This window comes from Euprymna scolopes, chromosome 10 (genome assembly GCF_053919585.1).
Source record: "Euprymna scolopes isolate OS-2025 chromosome 10, ASM5391958v1, whole genome shotgun sequence".
Lineage (NCBI taxonomy): Eukaryota > Metazoa > Mollusca > Cephalopoda > Sepiida > Sepiolidae > Euprymna > Euprymna scolopes.
Window position 1 is genome coordinate 70,735,825 of NC_136491.1, and position 21,830 is coordinate 70,757,654.

Consider the following 21,830-nt stretch of genomic DNA (forward strand, 5'->3'; position numbering starts at 1 on the left):
GCTCCAGATCTTCTTGTCTACTGCAGGTTTTTCTTGTAGGAGGGTGTGCATATTTCTGAAACTTTGTTTGGTATTAATTAGGTTTTTTTTTTAACTTATACTCAGCCCAAAGAAACCACATTATCACTGTCACTGGAAGATTATTGTGAATTAGGGGACAGATTTATAGGAACATCCTAAGTAGAGAATTTTGGAGCAAGATGTTTGTTCACATTGCATTTAAATTTTTGCATGTTGGTATGGTCGGGAAAAAAGGGAACAAGGAGGGAATTCCAAAAACAAGCAGTTCAAGGGGGAAAAAAAAAACTATTAGAGCAGAAGGCCTTTCACTATTTGAGGATGTTTACAGAGAAGGGATATGATTTTATTGGGTAGGTTTTTTTTTTTTTTTTCCATTGAAGGCACACAAATATAACAAGTTCGTTGGAGCACATTCTATTGAAATGCTTCTAAAACAAGCACAAGGATACAACATTGCAATGATGAGGAAGGGGTTAGGGCTTAATACTAGATTGTGTGGGATCTATTAGATTAGTGATTGGGGGGGGGGGCTCTCTAATAGGGAGATAACTAGTGGTTTTTCACATTCTTTTTCAGTTTTTTTTTCTTTCTTCTGTTGTTTACTATTCAATTATACCCACTCCCACCCATTCAACACATTAAAATACAACACTAGCAATATATTCTGTTTAACTAATCTCATTAAAATTTTTATAAACTAAAAAACTTTTAACTAAAACTAAATCTGAGTTTTGAAGTAAGAGATACTTACTTCTCCATAACATGACCTAAATGTTTCCGCTTGTCATTTACAGAATAGACTAGAAATGGCAGAGCCATCGCCGAACAGTCAATTAGTACTGACACTAAATGAAACTACTTTGCTTTTTCCCTGGCTTAAAGTTAGGGTCAATTAGCTTTCCCTCTGTGTTAAGAATGTGTTCAATAATTTTCAAACCATTAAGTAAATCAACATATTTTTTTTCTCTTGAAGTTTTTTAACATTATTTTTGGAGGGGCTACTTTTTTTTTTTTTTTTTTTTTTTTTTGAACCCTAACCTAACTCATCATTTGCGTCTTAATTGTAGACTGCTTCGGCCATTTCCGCAATCGGAAACATTCATGTCCATATGGGCCCTATGTTCTAGAAGAACCGAAAAATATTAACAAAAAATTTGTTAACCCGTTTCTAATGTAAATCTAACTGTATTTAAGTTATTAAAAAAATGCGAAACGAAGTTAAATTCGCGAACTAATAGCCTTGTTCTTTATTTTCGTTCCCCTTCAATTATTTGATCGTTTTGTCCAGTCGTCTCCCCTCGTCCAAAGAACTCTCCGTCACCAACGATTGATTTTACTGACAAACAAACATGATCTCCTTTCGTTTATTTACACCTGACACATTCCTGATGTGTGTGGTTATTGTTTATTTAGACGGATTTAGATATTTTCGAAGCGAATATTATAAAAACAAACATGGATAACTTAAAAACGGCCTTTTAGTTTTTAAAACTGACACATCGTAATTTAATAACAATCATGGATCGCCTACTAAAGAAGAAAATATTTACATAAAATTATTATCTTGGACAACATTCTGTGATTTTTTTTTTTTTTTTTTTACCGTTTGAAAATCGAACAAAATAATCAATTAAAAACGGATTGATTTTCTTCCAACAAAGTAAGTAAAAAGTTTAATTTTTATGAATTTGTTAGAATTTATCTTCAAATTTTATTTATTTTTTCATTTCTGATAAATTTATTTTTGTGCAAATTGTAACCAGTTATATTAGAAAATTCTTAAATTGTTGGTCTTTTAGCTGACATCAGAGTGTAGTATCTGTTGACTGTTCTGATACTATACTTTTCTGTCCTCGGTTATTGAAAGAGAAATCCTTACAAACTAAGGCATTTTTTTTTGTTTCAACCCAGAGTGCCCCCCCCTTTGTGTGTGTGTGTGGAGGGGATAGATTTTCCTCCTATTAAAAACCGACCTTGTGTCTAACTTTGCCTTCGTGTGAACATAAATAAACAGGGGCACTTTAATAAGTTAATTAATACTTAAAAGTTATTTATTAAAAATTGTGAAAAAAAATCACTTTTTCTTTTTGGTAAAATTAATCAATTTTGTTAATGTTTTTGTTATTTTTTGTTTATAGTTTGTTTATTCTTTGTAACGAAAAAGTTTGAAAAATAGAGACGCCAGCTGGGGTGGGGAATTAAAAAAAAACTAAAAAAAAAACACAAACTTGCCTTCAATTGAGGGTCTTCCATTTATTTGCCCCCCCCCCCCGGGAATAAAGTCAGACACAAGGCCTGTTTTAAGCTTCCCCACCACCACCACTTCAAATGGAGAAGGGTTTTTTGGATTGAGGCAAACAAACAAACGGTCAGAGGACATCTCTGATCGAAAAAAACTGAACAGATACAACACTTTGATCTTAGTCCGATTCTCTTTCAGCCCTTTGTTTTTGTTTTATTATTGTTGATCTGTTTTTTTATTGTTGGTAAAAAAAAAAGATTGTTCCCCCCCCCTTTCCTTTTGCGATATTATTGATCAAAAAAATCTAAATAAATAAACACCACCAACAAAAAGGAATCAACATGTTATAAGATTTAAGTGGAGATGTTTTATTTGTTTATCTATGATTTCAATTTTGCCATACCTTTCGTGATAATGGACGAAAGAAAAAAAAATGTCGAACACCGTTATAATTTGTTGCCGGTTCAGTTTACAGCTGGTATTTTTCAATTGTGTAGACATTACCGTGTTTTTAATTTATGCGACAAGGAAAAAGAAAATTTTAAAAATCTAAATAAATCCATCATCCATCTTCCCCACGAGAGCAAACTTAGAGGTCGGTGACGGTGAGGAGGGGGTAATTTTATAGAATCAATTCTTTTTTTCTAATCGAGTATTTAAAAAAAAAAAAAAAAAAAAAAAAGAGTTGTCGAGTACCCTGAGATCGATTCCTAACTCTAACCGGTTATCTTTAAGTTTAGCATCCCCGTGTTGACAAAGGCTTTCAAAAGATTTTCTGCAGTTGTCAGTTGGATGGAAAAAAAAGAAAAAACTTTTTAAATCCCTACATTTTCTTTTTTTTTTTTATAATGCTTGATTAAAAAAATGTGGTGCTTGTTAAGATGGAGTCGACAGATCGATGTTTTTATATGTGGTTTTAAGTAAAAACAACAGTACTTACTTGTCATGTCGAAAATATTAATATATTAAAAAATTACGAAAATGCATCGAGTAGAACAACTGCTATTGTGTTTCGAGTAAAAAATGTATTACTATATGTCACAAATGTTAGAAGCCATTAAAGTGGCGAAAAGGGAGATTGGTATTCCCCTGTATTCGCAATCTTCAAAGTGGCCACATCTAGGGAAAATGCACTTTCCCCCAATTTTCCGTAAAAATTATTTTTAACTATAAATACTTTTCTACTCGATGAATTTTCGTAATTTTTAGATATATTGTTATTTTCGACATGACACTTTAATTAAGTACTGTTGTTTATACTTAAAATCACACAAAAAATCGATCTGTCGACTTTAGTTTAACAAGCACCAAAAATGTAAAACCTTCTTTCATAAATATATTTTTATCATAAAAGTTAAACTATTATTTTTCGTCCAGCCGACATGACCGCAGAAAGCCTTTGTCAACAAGGAGATGCTAAACTTGAAAATAATCCACTAACCCTAACTCTAAAAGGAAAAAAAAAAAAGAAAATAAATATGATAATAATAATCTTCAATAATAATAATAATAATAATAATAAATAATAATAATAATAATAATAATAATAATAATAATAAGGTGCTGATGCAGAGAGTGATCCGCACTATTTTTAAAACCGTATTTCCACGTTTAATTATGTTTTTTATTCAATTGTAAAGTTAAAGTACAGAATAGGTACAACCCCCCTCCCCATGTTAAGAATGGCTTTTTAAGTAATAACGTTATTATTTCAGCACGCATTACTCTCTGCATGAGTATCAAAAATAATTAAATAAAAATATAAAAAAAAAAACCGCCCGATTGGAAACAGGAGTGATTCTAAAACATTACTGGAAATCCCTCCATCCACTCCCGTGGAGACTGGATCGGAACACAAATATCTTTGTCCTGTCTGCACGAGTTTTTTTTTGCTGCACGCCCTCACGGATGAGTCTCAGCCTAACGGCGTTGGACCCCAACCAACGCCACCTCCAAAAGGAGGATCTTGAGACCGAACGGATACTACATTTTGATCCATGTCCGAAGGTCGGAATTGTTTACCTGGCTGCTCCTCTACCAGCTGCGAGATTTATAGTGGGGATCTCGCTCCCCCAAAAGAGTACAGTTTTAGTCTAGCCGCAAAAATTGTTTGGTCGGTTCCGTCGGCATTCCATCACGGATAAGGATGGATACCTTAGGTGACAACGGAGGATGGCTCCTAATACAAAACCGAGTGAAGGTAGAAAACCTATTCTTAGCATGAGAAGAAAGGGATAAGGCTTTGTTAACTATTCTGTACCTTCATTCACAACAGATTATTTATTTGAAAACATATAAAAAATAAATTTTAACAAATTAGGCTCACGGCCATCTAAAGTTGCAATCTGTGGTCATCCTCCAGTACTCCTCTGTAGCGGACGACAGATACTACACTTTTATCTTAGTCAAAAGACCCCATAACAATTTCAATCTCTTTGTCTAAAAAGAAAAAAAAAAAAAGAAGCTTGATCACGTGGCCAAACACGTTGTCGCATGTTTCTTGTTTGAAATCTTTGTTAAAATCACTTTATTGTTAACGATTAGTAATCGTTAGGTTTTTGTTAGAGAGTTAACCTGCCATTGTCATCTTTCTCTTTTTATTCACATTTTCTGGATATAAAATAATAAATTATCATTTTTTTTTTTTTTAAATTTATTTTTTAATTCCATTTTCACTCCAAACAAGCCACAGTGCCACTTTGATGTAGGAGGCTACTATCAGGGACATAATTTGCAGGGATACTATGTAGGGAGTTTAGTAGCAAGATGTCTGTTCACATTACATTTGAACTTCTGCATGTCAGTATAGTTGGGGAAGCAGGAACCCGGAAGAGAATTCCAAAGTCTAGCAGTACTAGGGAAGAAACTATTAGAGTAGAAGGCTTTCTTATACCTAGGGATCTTTACTGTGAAGGGGTGGGATTTAGCTGCTTGTCGGGTTTGTCTGTATTTACATCAAAGGGGTACAAGGGATCTTCAAAACAAAAAAAGATATTTTAAGAAATTTGACGTTATGAAGATTTGTAATATATATAATATTATTCCAGGTTAATATTTTCCAGAGGTGAAGCAACCAATAAAGTTTTTGATGAAGTTAATGCAAGAGTGCTCAATACTCTTGCATCCGTCACCTCTGTTGAAAGTTTTGCAAGATATACAAACATACATACATTTAAACAGACAGGTGAGATTTATATTATAGATATCGCCTGAAGAGTTTATTAGTTACTTGTAACTGCCTGATCGAAACCTGCTCATGAATGTGTAGCAACATATAAATACTTATGTAAAACAAAAAGTGTGTGTGTATATATTTATATATATAATAACACTAGATGTATGTGTGTGTCTGTGTGAAAATATTTAACAGTTAAACTCTTAAACTACTGGTCACATAACACTGAAATTAATAGGAAATAGTTATCATACATCAAGGATGGTTTATAATGAGTGAAATCTTTGTTTGGATGAATAATACGTACAGAAATGTCGGCAAGTTGAAATGCAAAATGTTCATTTCAACTTGCGAACATATTTCTATTACTTTTGCACATGAACAAATTCATTTATAGTTTGTAGTTTAATTTTAAATCTTTCTTAACTATCTGTCCATAGCTCAAACGGTAGGGAACGTGGCTGGAGTGCTAAATGTCTTAGTTTCAATTCTAGCTGATGGTACCTAAGTCATTTTATAACAAAATTTTGGAAATAAGTACTATATATTAGGTAAAATATAAACTTCAATAGAGAATTGGATCTGTAATAATAAATACAAAATCTGCATGAATTAAAATATATTTAAGCGTATATAAGTCCGGGCATCCGTTACCCCCCCCTCCACCCTATACATTTTTCTTTGTCATATCAAAAAAAAAAATGAAAATATATAGTGAACAACAAAATTAGACTTTTTTATTTTTCTCATTGTGTTTTCTGTTATAAACAAGTAGTATAATTTTTTGTGATTTTTCAAAATAGCTGCCATTTTAGAAATACAAAAATGGTTATTCGTTTTGTAGTCGATGAATGGATGATTATTTTATGTTAAATTTATATTGTTTTTATATTTTTGTGAAGACACAGAATAGTTAACAAAGATGCCTCTTGCTCTCGTGAAAAGAATGGATTTCTAAATAATGGTATTGTTTAGAAATTCATTCTTAACTTGAGTGTTTTTAATTATTCTATTCATTTTTATTTTTTATTTTTATTTTTTACATACTTTATATCAGATAGTTCGTGCGGTACCCTGTCCTCATCAGATGTCAACCAGGACAGAGTATTAAAAAAAATGTATAAATAATATCTTCATCTTTACAGTTATAAATTCAAATTGGATGATTTTAAAGAAAGCTTTACTTACAATCGTTAATGATATTACATGGTGATAGCAATCATCACTAATAAACTTTGATATCACATGATCACTTGTATCGAGGAAGTGATGACGTTGACTGCATTTTGTATATGATTCAGATTTACTGTTTTGAACCAAATCCAGTTTGATGCCTACTGCAGTCTGAAGGCAATGTGAAACATTTTTCACATTGCTACAAATAATGCATACACGGCATAATCACATTGACACATAGGTTCTCAGGTGACCATTTGTTAGTTCCAGGTGCTGTATGTGCTCTTTGCTTATCTTGGCATTGTTTTCAGTCGTCCTGGATTTCTCCTTGCCACTGGACTCAAGCAGTGTAAATTCAGATTCAATTTTTTGAAAGAAAGGAAATGATTTGGTGTCCCAGAAATGCACAATATCCTAACCTCAATAGACAATACATAGCATGTTTGTCTTTTTGAACGTTGTCAGCATTGGATTTTCTTTTGCTTATGTGCCTTCTCCATATTCTCTTCTCAAGGGATATTTAACTATTATTAATAGGATTCTTCTTTGAATCAAACCATGCTATAATGTCAGTTTTTCTGCTTGGATCATGTGTACTGGAAATTGTAAGGGTGCCATTGATACCTTCTAGTTTCTGAATCTATTCAATAGTTTCATGTTGTGAGTTATTTGATGTTTTTTTTTGTTTTTTTTGTTGTTGTTGTTTTTTAGATCTCGTTCACTTTCATTGCAAAACTGGATCTTATATTCCCTGGTTGTCATAAACTGCTTGTTTACCAAATTGCATTGTGCTTTCATGACCATTTACAAAACTTTATACCGCTACATGTACATCTGAAACGGTTGCAAACATGCAGAAGATGATGTGGACTTATGATTTCCCCAGTAGTCACACTGTGGTAGAAACAACATAAGTTGTAGGGGTAACTTAGTTGTGCTGAGGGGGGGGGTGATATCACCATGGTTAAGGACCCTTACACTGTTAGTCTTTTTCTGATCTTGTTGATCTTAGTGATGACCTTCTCTGTTTTTTGTTATGATTGTTATCTTCTAAAAGCTGGCGTCTCTCGAATATATGTCCCCCCCCCCCGCTCTACCGGAAAAATAAACATCTTTATTTTATTACTTGCATCAGAATCTTAAGACATTCGTTTTTGCAATGTATTTTTAAATTTTATATCTTGACCCTCTAATTGTTAAAAAAATAATTTCCATGGTTTCACTTTGTCTATGTAGTACAATGGATCTGTCATTTTTAATTTTTTTTTTTTTACTGTCATTCATTTTCTGGTTAATCGTTGTCTGATAGTCTTGGTTGTCGAAGTAGGGATGTATTCTGTAGTATCACAATGATACAGTGCATACATCTTATTTACAGGAAAAACAGAAATTGTATCTGTGTGTAATCTCATAATTTTAGGTGGTTTACATTTGGTAGAAGATTATATGTGAATCGAACAAGAATGATATCATTAGAGGTTTCTAAGCAATCAGCAAACTCCACAATAGTTTAAAATTGTTCAATATTATTCCATATTGTCCATGCACATATTGTCCATGCACATTGTTTGGCCCACAGTGGTTGTTCTTTCCTCTTCCTCCAATATCTGACTTTTTCAATCACCATATTTCTCTTTTTGAGGGTTGACGTAAAAAAAGTTGTGCAAAAAAAAAAAACTCAGACAAAAACAAATATATATGTATAAATGTATAAATATATATGTATAAATGTATAAATATATATGTATAAATGTATAAATATATATGTATAAATGTATAAATATATATGTATAAATGTATAAGTATATATGTATAAATGTATAAATATATATGTATAAATGTACAAATATATATGTATAAATGTATCTTGAAACACAATTAACATTATAATATGTGTTATGAAGACTGTCAAGAAACAAAAAAAAACAAAAAAACTGATGTTATTACTAAAATAAAAATATCCTGTTTTAGTTTGGTGAATTTACAAACTCAGAACCAACAAACATGAAAAGACTATGCAAACTCTGATTTGGTCTTGCAATGATTTGACTGGCATTATAAAATATGTTTAATTTTTGAAAATGTATTTTTGCACAAGCTGAAACACTTTGACGTTGGTTCAGTAAAATTTCTGAAAATACAAAAAAGAAACGTACGTTTTTGCTATTTAAACAATTCACTAAGTTTTTCTCCTTTCAACGTATTAAAACGTTGCCTTTAAATATTTGGAAGAATATGTTGGAATTCCTTTATTTTTACAAATGAAATAAAAATAAAGAATACATAAGAAAAGGAATTTCTGAAAAAAAATAAATAAAATGGAAATGTCGAAGCGACTATAAACTAAGACATTTTTTACTTGGTTTTGATTATTTATGTTTTATTTGTGTGAAATTTTCAGTTTTCTTTTACTTTATTGCCCCAGGCAGGTTTAATTAAATTTTTGTAAAGAATTTTTTTTTTTTTTTGGAAGAGAAGGTGTGTAACATAGTGTGTGGAAAGTATCAGCAGCAGCAAAGGATGGCCAGCATGCAAAGAGATTAGCAGCAGCAGCAGAAAATTGCACATATGCAAATTAGGAAGTGTGTGTGAGAAGAGGAAGGAAAGAAAAAGGAGAGAAAAATGCATTACATGCTTGACAGAGAAACAAAGTTGGCGTTGAGGAGAACAGATGTGTAAAGAAGCAGGCGAGAAATGGCTGGCATACGGCCAGTATGATGAGGTCAGAGAAACAAAGTCGATGGTGAAGAAAATGGATGTGTAAATGTGAAGGCGAGAAGTGGCTGGCTAATACTGGCATGCAGTCGGAAGAAATAGAAACGCACACCAGATAAAATAGACAGGTAGCAGCGAGATACTTTTTAAGCTGTGTTGAAAATAACGGTAATAAAAAATGCTGACTCGGAATTTTTATTTGTTTTATTTGTGTCCATTTGTGAAGTAACGGCCGCGTTACATTATGAGTCTTAAAGATGGACTTAATTTGATGACTCCAGAAGAAAATGAAATCTAAACAGTATAAATATTATGTAGAACAGGAGACTTTGTTGGTTTAGTCATGTTGAATGAATGAATGAGAGGTTTTGAGTTCCGATTTACAATCTCTCCCCACGGGATAGTTAGACACCAGGGTCGTTTTTTTTTTAACGTGGAGAAAAGGAACAAAAATTAGAAATTGTCTCAGTTGTGAAAAATTTCTCCTGCACTAACAGAGAACAAGAAGTTGAAGTGCAGCATTTGAAGAACAGGTACTACACTTTAAGATATTAAATCTTTTATTCAGGCAAAAATAAACATGAGCAAAAAACTTAGGCACAAGGCCAACTCAAAAGGGGGGAATGGAGGGGGGGGCGTTGGTCATCCTTGTCACTCTAGAACTAAACAAAAGTTTCTGGTAGCTAGAATCTTCTTCCACCATAATAGGCATTTGCATTCGTACTTGAGGACGTCCTACTTAGCACCTAACTTTTAAAACATTTTTTATTAGCATGTAAAAACAAAAAAGGTAACAATAACAGTAATACAGTAATTCATTTGTGTCGAGGGGGGGGCGGGGGGCGGAAAGAAAAAATACAAGCAGTGGTTAGTAGGACCCTCCCAACCCCGTCTAGTTAATAGACTGCTCATTCCACTTTGGTTTGTAAAGGAACCTCAGCTCTTGCGGGGGGGGGGGGGACAGTCTCTATGTGGGGGTGCCCTCTAGATGGGACAAAATGGAGAAAAGAAAACTTTTTGGATGAGGGATGGGGGGGGGTAGTTATTGGTTTCTTTCTCTCCAAGATGGGTGAAATTTAGAGGGAGGGGTGAAAAGAAAAAATTGCGGTTAAGAGGGGTGGGGATCTTGGATGCTTCCCAGTCGGCGAAGGATGGAGCAGTCATTTGACTTATACTTGATGGAACTGCATGTTCCACACCTAGGCGGGGGGGGGGGAACATGTATCCAAATTTGGCTCCTTTTTGTACACACAGACTTGCTACATGTATCCGTCTTCTGTCAAATGCCGTGCGACGCAGCCTTCTTCTGTTACATCTGATCTTCACCCGTAGTTGGTGTTTAAAGAAAGCGATCAGATCCTGATCAGAAAAAGACACCCCCCTCCCCCCGGCCACCTTGCAGACGCGGTGTCCAAATCACAATTCTCGCTACGGTCAGGATCGTAATGTAGACCATTTGTCTTTCCTGGTCCCACAGCGGCCTCACGTTGTCAACGATATTGGATACGGTAATCTGGGAAGGATGCTTGGGATCGATGTGAGCTGTCATCTCGCTACATACGACCAATACTGGCGGAGTTCACGGCAATCGAAGAAAGTGTGATCAGTCGTTTCTATGGCCGTTGTTCCACAACGGGGACAAGCAAAAGAGGTTTTGAGTTAGTAAATGTAGAACAACCGTTGTAGCAAGCTCAGTTGGTAGTGAAAGACAAAGGAAACATAGGAGGAATTGATAAGGATGGACTCAAGAGGAAGAAGGATAACTAAAGACTTGATGAATTTGAAAGTTTAACACATGCCAGCATGTAAAACAGATGTTAAACCGAATGGTAATCTGCAAATCTGACACACTTTAATGTTTTCGTTGATTTTTTTTTCAGTTTTGGAAATCACTAAAATCTTTATTTTAAAGATCATTCATGATATCTTAAAGACCCAAATTGGCACTTCAGTATTTTCTGTCATAATCTTACTTTCCCTTCTAGATTTATTATCTATTTTGATTGCGGGTTTTTCTTTCTTATCCATTTCATTTGTTACAATGCGAAATCACTCCAGAAAAAAAATGTCATACATAATTCTTCAAATAGAATATGCTAAATTATTGAACCTCACAAATAGGTGGTGAGTAAAAGTGGAGCCTTCTGGTGAAGGTCTGCACAAGTTGTTTTGTAATTACTCTTTGTTTATTTTTAACTTGCTTATAGAACCTCTCTAAGTAAGGTGTTGTCTCTCAGCAATGGATTCTGAACATTGTTGATTCATAATCCCCTCATTCAACTGAACATTATCCGCTAAGACAATTATATTGTTTGCATCAGTATGACTTATATCTACAAAACCCTTACAAGCCTCAAATTTGCTGCAATCACAAGTTTTGCAATTACAGATGCTATTCTGGTGGAGAGGCTTTTAAGCTTGTGACTTCAGCTCTGTAGCCTGAATTTTTATACTTTTTATATACATAATTTATATAAATTTATATAAATATATATATTGTTTGTATTTAACTAGCATGTTTTTTTTTTGTTTTTTTCATTCAAGCAAACATTGTTAAAAATAACAAAAACATGTTCATTACACTTTTAAAATTTTTTGGATTTTTCTTATGATCTTTTTTGTGTCAAAACAAAACAAATCATAAGTATTCCCTCTGTAAGACAAATCCTAGTTAATAACACTAAAATAATTCCAAAACCAATCTTAAAAAAAAATGAAAAACATGTTTAAAGCTATCTAGATCAAAACTCAACAACTTACAATTAATAATATTGCCTATGAAAACAGTACTAATATTTTAAAATGCTCAATGTAATACAATTATATCCTATAACAGTAATTCTGGCATCACAGAAAATTGTTAGCATCTCTTATGAATAGTCTGAGACCTACTCCCTTTGTTTAACTAACACAGCTACTTTTTGAAATTCTTTTCTTTACTATTTACTATTTTTGTTGATTTTATTTTTTTTCCTGATGATGATTTGATGAAGAATCAAAAACGTTTGTGATACATATGGGACTTAAATTCATTTTTTTAAAATGTTTTAACACAAAAAAAGATCATAAAAATAAAAAATACATCGTCATTTGGCTTTCTAATTTCTATAATACTAGCGGGGGTGCCTGGCGTTGCCCAGATGTTTTAAAAAAAAAAGTGTTTGTAGGCAGGGAGGCTCGAACCCGAACACGTGACGTGAAGGTGGAAAAGAAAGTGAAAAAACATGGGCTTTTACCGCTATGCCAAGACGGGAGTGGGAGTGTAAAGCGTTGAAATTTAGCGATGTCAACCATATGGCAGAAAGCTGAAAGCTAAACTGGCCTACAGCCAGTTCAGCTTTCTGCTGTATTTGCTTCACCACAATGTTGGGGAAAACCAGCTCCCCCTCTTGGGGGGAGCTCTGGCAGTGTCTTAATGAATAGCAATTGTCTAATATGAAGGGTATTCCCCCACAGTGATCAAAGCTGATTGCCTTCAAGACGTGCTAGCCACAAAGGTCGGCGAATCGCTTTGTTTCGATTCAATTTCACTTTATTTGTATGAGAAAGACAAACACTGGAAACCAGATTTTTTTAAAAAACTCGTTCAAAAATAAATGTAGAGACAACCTCTGTTCGCAAATCATAGATATTATAATCTAGGGAGCATATAAAAAGTTCTAAAAAAAAAAAATAGTCCCCCCCTCCTGAGAACCCTGGCGAAAAAAGCCTTTGCTGGACATACAAAAACGTGCGCAGCCGTTTTGCCTTTTATATATATATATATATATATATATATATAGATAGATAGATAGATAATTCACAAATGTGAAACAATGTTTTTAAGTTGCCAATATTTTTCTTATTAACCCTTATCATGAGAAATCTAAACGAATCATGATTAACACTTCCACAGACTACTATCCAGAAGAGATTATACAAAATCTCTCTGACAGAAAAGATGATTTACAAAAAAATAAAAATAAAAAATGGTCAAACTTGATGAAGTCTTTTCTAATAGTTGAAAACTTATTTATTCTTTAAGATATATAAATAACTTATTTTTGAGAAAAAAACAAAAAAAACAAAAAAAACATTGTTATTTGACTTTCTAATTTTTATCGTATAATTCCAAAAATATCTAATTAAGTAGAGACTTTCACTTATGTTTAAATGTATATAGTTTAAACAAAAGACCCAAAGAAAGACACTGCCAGAGAAAAATCAAGTTGATGTATTTTTTAAAATAAATTAAAATCTATTAAAATCCAATATTTCTGAACAAATATAGATTTATGATAAACCCTGAATTTTATCATATTAAAGACAGAATAATATACTTTTTCAATAAATTTTAATAAAATTTAAATTTTTCTAAAAAAGTACCAATTTTTAGCTGAAAAAGGTAAACATTAAATAAAATTTTAAATATTAAAAAAAAATGTTTTTGAATCAATTAAACTAATTTTTTATGTCTAAATAAGATTTAGGATGATTTGCTATAAGAATATGCAAAAATATTAGAATAGTAATACCTGAATTCGAAATAAATCCATGTTTTTTATGACGAGTCAACGTAATACCTGAATTTCAAATAATTCCATTTTTTTATGATGAGTCAACGTAATACCTGAATTTCAAATAATTCCATTTTTTATGATGAGTCAACGTAATACCTGAATTAAAAAAAATTCCAATTTTTTTTTATGACGAGTCACTGTAATTGACAGATGCCATCTTGAATTGTAAGCTTTTTAAAAATATGGAAACTTATTTTGGTTACGAAAAAACTAAGCTAAAACTGCTTTGGATTCTGATATTTTATTTTTATATCAACTATAAAATTGTGGCATTATATATTTCAGTTTTAATATGATTTTTAGTCTGCTCTTTAATTTCCAAATTTTTCCTTATATTTTTCCTTAGAATAATTTTTTTATTTCTTTATTGAGAATAAATTCATAAATTGAATTTATTTTTAATTTCATAAAATCATCTTCTATTTCTTATTTTCTAATTAATAACAAGTGAACCACATCATTTTTCCATAAACCAGATTATCTTTTTTCCCCCCAATTTTGTAAAAAAGACTGTAAAATTTATTGTTTTTAATGATTTCAATATTTTATTGAATTTTGTTTAAAATAATGGTCAGATGATCGCTTTTGATTCACTTTGAATGCTTGCCTTCGTATCATCATTTTATTGGTTGATTTGAGTCATGTGATGTCAACAAATATGCAGACTACAATCTTATGATTTTGAGCGTTTTTTTTTTAAAGATGAGATTTGTGTGTTTATAAAAAAATTGTAGCATCTGTCACCATACTTAAGGATATCTCATGCAAACAATTGCAGAAACTATTGAAATTTTTAAACTTCCACAATTGTATGTTTTTTGATTTATTTATTTTTTTGTATCGATTCATCAAAGCATTCTCTAATGGTATACTGGCAACATTAGGTTTTCGAAAATAAAATTATAAAATTTATTCTTTAACATTTTAAAGTTGTGTTTTTCGTAAAAATAATGAAAATATGTATATTTTTTTATGCTAATCTAAAAGATTACAATTATTTATAACATTAAGCAAATTTCACAAATCAAAAGAAAAGGTGAAAATTAAACACCATCAAAATTTGGGTTTTCATTCTCAGAATTTGAAGACCTGCAGTTTTTTTTAGTTTTTTTAATTTTTATTTTTTTCTACGTTTTTCCTCATCTCTCCACCCCATACAAGAAGTACATGTCCAGGTGCGTTTTATTTTAGGAATAAGAGTGACCAAAAATAAAGAAGGAGGGGGTCTGTATGCAAAAAAAGTGTGTATGTATGTGTATATATATGTGTGTGTGTGTGTGTGTGTATATATATATATATATATATATGTTGTTTTTTTTTGTTTTTTTTCAGAATGTGAGAGAAAATATATAATTATTTCCACAGCCAGACAATACAGGGTGTTTCAAAAGTCTTGGGAACATTACAACATTAATAATGTTCCCAAGACTTTTGAAACACCCTGTATATATATATATATATATGTACGTAGAATAAAAAAAAAAAAACACTTTTATAAAGTTTATTCTTTACTTAATCGGTGAAAATTTCATATTATATTTGATTTTTCGTAGATTTTTAAAGAAAGACTCCCTCAAAACAAATCTTACAATCCACCTCGATTTCGTCCGTCGCTACTGAAAGACCATTATTTGAATGCCTAATTTGTATCGCTATTTTTTTTAAAAACAGTTCGTAATAAACTAATGTTGTTTTTTTTTTGTTTTTTTGTTTTGTTATTCTTTTGTATTTTTACTACCATATTTTCTTCATATGTTTTGTCAATATTAACAGCAATCAATTAAAGTGATTTAATAAAGAATAGATCAATTGCTAAAATATATTTTTAAAAAAAATATTTTCTGTTAAATAACCTCGAAAGAAAGATGTACAGAGCAGACATGAGCAAGAGTTCAGAAAGAGAAGAGTGTGAGTGACTGGTCTCTTTCTCTCATTTCTTATTTAAAAGTTGAATAAAGAACGATAGTGAGCTGGAAAATGCATTTATTATATTGATAAACTAATCACTGGAGAATGTTGCACTGCTAGAAGCCGCCATGGAGGAAACTGTAGTGAGTGATGAAGAAAGAAATGGATGAGTCAACTAAAGAAGAGTTAGTTGTGGTCATTCATTCTTCTTTATCAATAATCGAAGGTAGGCCATTCATTTGTTTTCATATGACCATATGAATGGATTTCTATTTTTGTTTAAAATTACAACTCAATAATACTAATTCATTAGCTACTAAGGACAGTCACCCGGCATTGCCCAAGTCCTAGAAAAGAAAATAGAATAGTTAAACAAAAAACACAAATGTATATGTAACCTCTTTCTTTTAAAACTTTTTTTCAGTTATGCTACTTTTTGAACATCTAACCCCCCACCCCCAACTGCTTCTCTCCCTAATTTATATGCAAGTTTTTGCAATTCCTTAACTAAAAGAAAGAAAAATAAAAGTAATCAGCAGTCAACTGTTTGACTTGTTTTCAGTATTGTTTTTTGAACATTTAACAGTAAGAATGAAAGAAACTAATTTTTCTTTCTGACTCCCTCGTTTGTGTCATAGTGACTCAAAGCAAATAGACATTAGTATTGTTTACTGTCATCAACTTAAGGAATTCTATGTCCTCTTATCCCTAACCAATGATACCAGATTAACCTTTTCATTTTTTTTATTTATTTTATTTTATTTTATTTTTTATGGCATTATGGTATCACATTGATTTAGAGAATAGCAGCTAAGATGGTTTGGACATGTCTGTTGTTCGATGAGGCTTCAAAGGTGTTTGGATCAATATTGACCTCATCTTGAGATTTCTTCAGCTGGTTTTTGAATCTAAGTAGCAGGCAGCCTAGGGGTCTATTTCCTGTATTTAGTTGATGGAAGAGCACTTGTTTCGGTAGTTTAGTGTCTGCCACGCAAGCCACATGGCCAGATCGTTTCTTGATCTTTAAGTTTGTCCATGTCATATTTCCGTTGGGTTTTATTTTGCTGGTTGTTACGTAGCTTCTTTTTTTATTGTTAATTTAAGCTTTAGTACTGTAAATGTTCTTTAAGAATATATATATTGCTACGGGAATTTATTTATATATTGCTATGGGAATTTATTTATATATTGCTATGGGAATTTATATATATATATATATATTGCTATGGGAATTTATATATATATATATATATATATATATATATATATATATATATATATATATATATATATATATTGCTATGGGAATTTATATATATAGCTATGGGAATTTATATATATAGCTATGGGAATTTATATATATATAGCTATGGGAATTTATATATATATAGCTATGGGAATTTATATATATATATATTGCTATGGGAATTTATATATATATTGCTATGGGAATTTATATATATATATATTGCTATGGGAATTTATATATATATATATTGCTATGGGAATTTATATATATATATATTGCTATGGGAATTTATATATATATATATTGCTATGGGAATTTATATATATATATATTGCTATGGGAATTTATATATATATATTGCTATGGGAATTTATATATATATTGCTATGGGAATTTATCTACTAAATCGTAAGAGGATTTTATGGCATATTTTGTTTTTTATGGATGGCTCGCATAAACATGAACCTTGCAATATTATTGTATGCCATCGGAAACTATCTCCTTCATTCTTGGAGTGATTGGCTTATTGCCTGTGTTATGACGTTCCCTGATTTGTGAAGGTGCACAGGTATTATTGCTTCTATTCAGAGTGTTCTTTTTTGGAGAGTGATATTTTCTTAACCTTAAAGCATAAAATATATGGATATGGCTATTTTGAGACAAAGTTACCTGCAAAATAATTTTCCTCTCTAATAAGTAAACTGTTAATTTATTATATTTTGTATATTTGCTTACTGAAAGAGAGTTTGTATATCAGACCTAAATGCTGAAAGATGAATGGTAATTGTGCATAAAGGGAGAACCTAACTTTCAAACACATTGGCAAGTGGCGTTGATCATCTTTGATAAAGGTGGCCTTGTTAATCAGAAGGAAAGAAACAGCTGAATTTGTTTTGTTTGTTAGCTGACGCCATCTTGTTTAGTTGTTAGCCATTTGGAAAATACCTTCAACTAATATTCCTGTAATCCAAGAAATACAAACGGACAGTCAATGAAATTGCCCAGAGTTTGTGGAAGGAAGGATCAGTATTTTAAAAAATAAAAACAGAACTAATGTCCAATGTACAGCAGAACCCCGGGATATAACATTAAAAATTAGTAACAAAATACAGTACAGTATATAATACACATGTATAGAATCAAATAACATTATAAATAGCACTGTAAGGGGGGGGGCAAAAACCGTAAGCAGGGGCTGGAAAAACATCGTATTCCACATCATAACCTGAAAAAAAACGTATCCTAGGCCCACTGTATCCCGGGGTTTTACTGTATTTGCAAAAGAAGCAAAGATGGACCGCACTGTTGGGAAAAGATGTAGCAAATGTATTAATCTTCCCAGTCATGTTGAGGAGAGGAAGAGGAGAAAATAATGAGTAATTATTGTGCTACCACCTGTGAAGATGACATGTTTATGAAAGTGACTCTCCTAATTAATATTGAATTAATATAATAATTTGTGATAATAAATGAAGGTGACTAGTAATAATCGCAAAACCATCAGATATTGGCTAGTAGTGGGACCATATTGATTTATATGTGGTGGTTGTGTTTGCAAAGCTAATGTCTTTTTGTAGAGGGGAAAATTGTTATTTTATTAATATAGAAGATTACTACATTTATTACTGACTATACATAAGCAGCATTTCACGGGAGTCTTTCATTTCTCTCTCTCTCTCTCTCTCTCTCTCTCGACCATGCTGCTTTTTTTCTTCTTCTTCATCACATACATTTTCTAAGATAGGATTTGAGAAATTAAGTTAAATTAGACTTGCTGTAGTCGATTTAGAATATTGTATAATAGCAAAAAATATATTTTATCTGGATCTTTCCTGCAATCTGCGTCATGTTTGCTTGATAGGTTGTGAATAAACTCATATGATTGGAAAGTTGAAATAATCTTTTTATTTTTCCAAATATGATAATAACAGATCTACAAAATAAATTAGAACTAGTTAGGATGATGGTTAAAATAATCGCACAAATTTGCTTGAAACAAAAATTTTGAATAATAAACATTTCATTTATAAGTTTCTTACGAAGACAAGTCTAAAACTTGTCCGTTTAGTAAAGATGACGAGTGATGAATTATCTGATTGATGATTAATTTGATGTTGTCAATGTAAAAATTCCAACTTTGCTCATTTTGAAATGAATTTTTCCAAAATCCATCAACTAAAATAGTACAACTTTAAATACATTAAAAAAAAATAAATAAATAAAAGTGACATTTGTTTTCTTGATGCCAGTTATATTTATGATGCAAAGACAAACCATTTATTTAAAAAAATAATTAAATTGCTTCAATTTTAATAAATAAAGATGAGACATGCTTTATGTTAGATGCATACTAAATTTTTTAATACTGATTCTGTTTTCAATTATCTGGATTATAAGCAACAAGTTGTAAGATTACTAACATGACGGTTAGAAGATCAGATACGTGTGATATTTTTTGTATTTTAAATAAAAATTAATTTATTTCAAGTTTCTAATTTTCGGCTTATATAAAAAAAAAACCCTCATCAGGATGTTTTTTGTTTGTTTTTTAGACAATACATTTTTTTTCTTACTCGTCATGGTGTAGTCCGACGCAGTCTCTATTTGTCAAAAAATGTATTGTCTAAAAACAAAATTCCTGATGAGAGCTTTGTTATAAGCCGAAAATTAAAAACTTTAAATAAATGAATGTCTATTTAAAAAGATTAAAAAAATATTGCACGTGCCTGAATTGTTTTGAATTTCATTTTCTCCATGCTTCTAAACAGTGGATTTCTATTAATTTGTAAGTTTATAATTAACAAAAATAATATTTAGATGTGGATCTCTTTGCCATATTAATATTGTATGTGCGTATATGTAAAGACAAGTTCCCCTATTTGATTGGCATTAATAGCTTTGACAAAAGGTAGATAAGAAAATTGAAAATTGTTTTATTAGTCAGATAGGACAAATATTGCTCTGTGTTGTTAAAAAAAAAAAATTTTCAATCGATTTTATTGATTTTGATATTTAGTCGGCCAGCCAGAATGAGTTACTGAAAGATGTTTGAATTTATTTAAGTAAGAACCAAATTAACAGGTGCACGCATAGAAGTCGTCGAGCATTACGACGACGACGATGACATAAGCATTGTTATAAGCGAAGTAAAAAAAGAAAACAACGTTAAAACTTGTTTTTTGGTGTGTGGTCGGGGTGGATAAGCGAAGTAAAAAAAAAAAAAAAACCCAGAAAAATGAACGTTACGTGAAAAATGGCTTAAATAACACTGGTTCAATATTTAAATTTAAAAAATCGAAAAAAAAAAAAAAAAAGAAGTCATCTCACACCAGGATTCGAACCCAAAACGTTTAGATAACGAATCAACACTAACCAACTGAACTAACGTGACGTACATGAAATGTAATCAGTTTTTAAACTATTTAAAGTAAATCAGGTCATGACGTCATCTGACGCATGCGTAGAACCGGTCGTTGTCACGAGAGGGCCGTTTTTGTTGACCCCCCCCCCTGTCGAAAATTGTCGATTTCGGGGTGAAAAAATGAACGTTTTTGGCCTATTTTTTGAGCGAAGGATGGAGCTTTAATATGATACCAAGTTTGTGAATTTTTGTTCTGTCTGTCGAAAGTTTTTAGTGGACACACATGTATACATACATACAAACATACATACACACATTTTCGGTTTTGTATATCTAGATAAATAAAAGAAGGTGGAGGAACATTCACTCTCACAGTTGTAAGCTCTGATACCAAATCGCTGGGTACTAATTTAATAACTAATATTTGGATATTAACCGGTGAAAAAAGTTTTATGTATTTGTATGCAGAGAAAAAAAGTGTTATGTATTTAATAGCAAAATAATTTCATAACTGCCATTGTGTACACATCCTAGTTTTAAATGACTACTCTTTTTCAGTAAACATTTGTCAAAAATTGAAGATGTATTGTATCATTTTTATTGATTATTATCTTAAGCAGATGGACCACAATGCACTTCTGTTATTCCACTATGCTTTTCACATATTATGACATCTTTTCTTGTCTGCCTCAATTTCACACTCGCACCTATATAGATAAACATTAACATCTTGGTAACGTGTATACAATTTTTTTTTAAAATAAAACTCTAATGAAATCAAAAGAAAGAAGAAATAAATTCGCCTGAGGAAAAATATTGTCATTAATTGAGGAAGAAGGTTAAGAAAAGAGTGTGAGAGAGAGAGAGAGAGAGAGAGAGAGAGAGAGAAAGAAAGAGCAAGTAAGACGGGCAGTTAGACAATCACTCGTTTTCTTTTCCTTTTTTTTCTCTCACTTTTGCCTGTTGATAAGAATTTTAGTGAGCGATGCCACAAGAAAATGTTTTTAGTAAATTATCTATTTTTTTTTTAAATTGAATCATTTTAATTAATTACTGTAGATATTGATGAAACTGTTGCACATATATAAAAACACAAAATAGGGCAGTAAAATTACAAATGTATAGCAGAAAACATTAATTTATTAAAAATTTAATCTTATGTAAAAAAAGGTAGGCAATTAAATGATTCTCTGGATCATTCATCAGTACTATATATGGAGAGTATTTCAAAACACTGTTATATCAATAATTAAAATTAGCGGGACCTGTGGAAATTCCACAGAGGACTCATATGTAATATATTGATGTTGCCATTCTGTAGATGTTCAGTGTAAATGGAGACGCTCTAATATTATTGTAGCTTTTTTGTTAAAACTGCAAAAGTATTTATCTAAGCTTGCACGAACACCCGGCAAAGTCCAGTT

At 31.4% G+C, this 21,830-nt stretch overlaps 1 protein-coding gene across 3 annotated transcripts in view; it reads left to right on the forward strand.

The window, feature by feature from the left end:
• LOC145286091 (uncharacterized) overlaps positions 1-21,830 on the forward strand; it is a 168,068-nt gene that overhangs the window by 77,275 nt on the left and 68,963 nt on the right. The window contains exon 1 of one of the 3 annotated variants that reach the window (XM_080134771.1): positions 1,034-1,681. The exons of 1 other annotated variant lie outside the window; for it this stretch is intronic. The gene's annotated coding sequence lies outside the window, so the exon portion shown is untranslated. Of the gene's footprint in view, positions 1-1,033; positions 1,682-16,003; positions 16,023-21,830 lie in introns of those variants that run through there. One more of the 3 variants, XM_080134770.1, reaches the window with a different exon arrangement.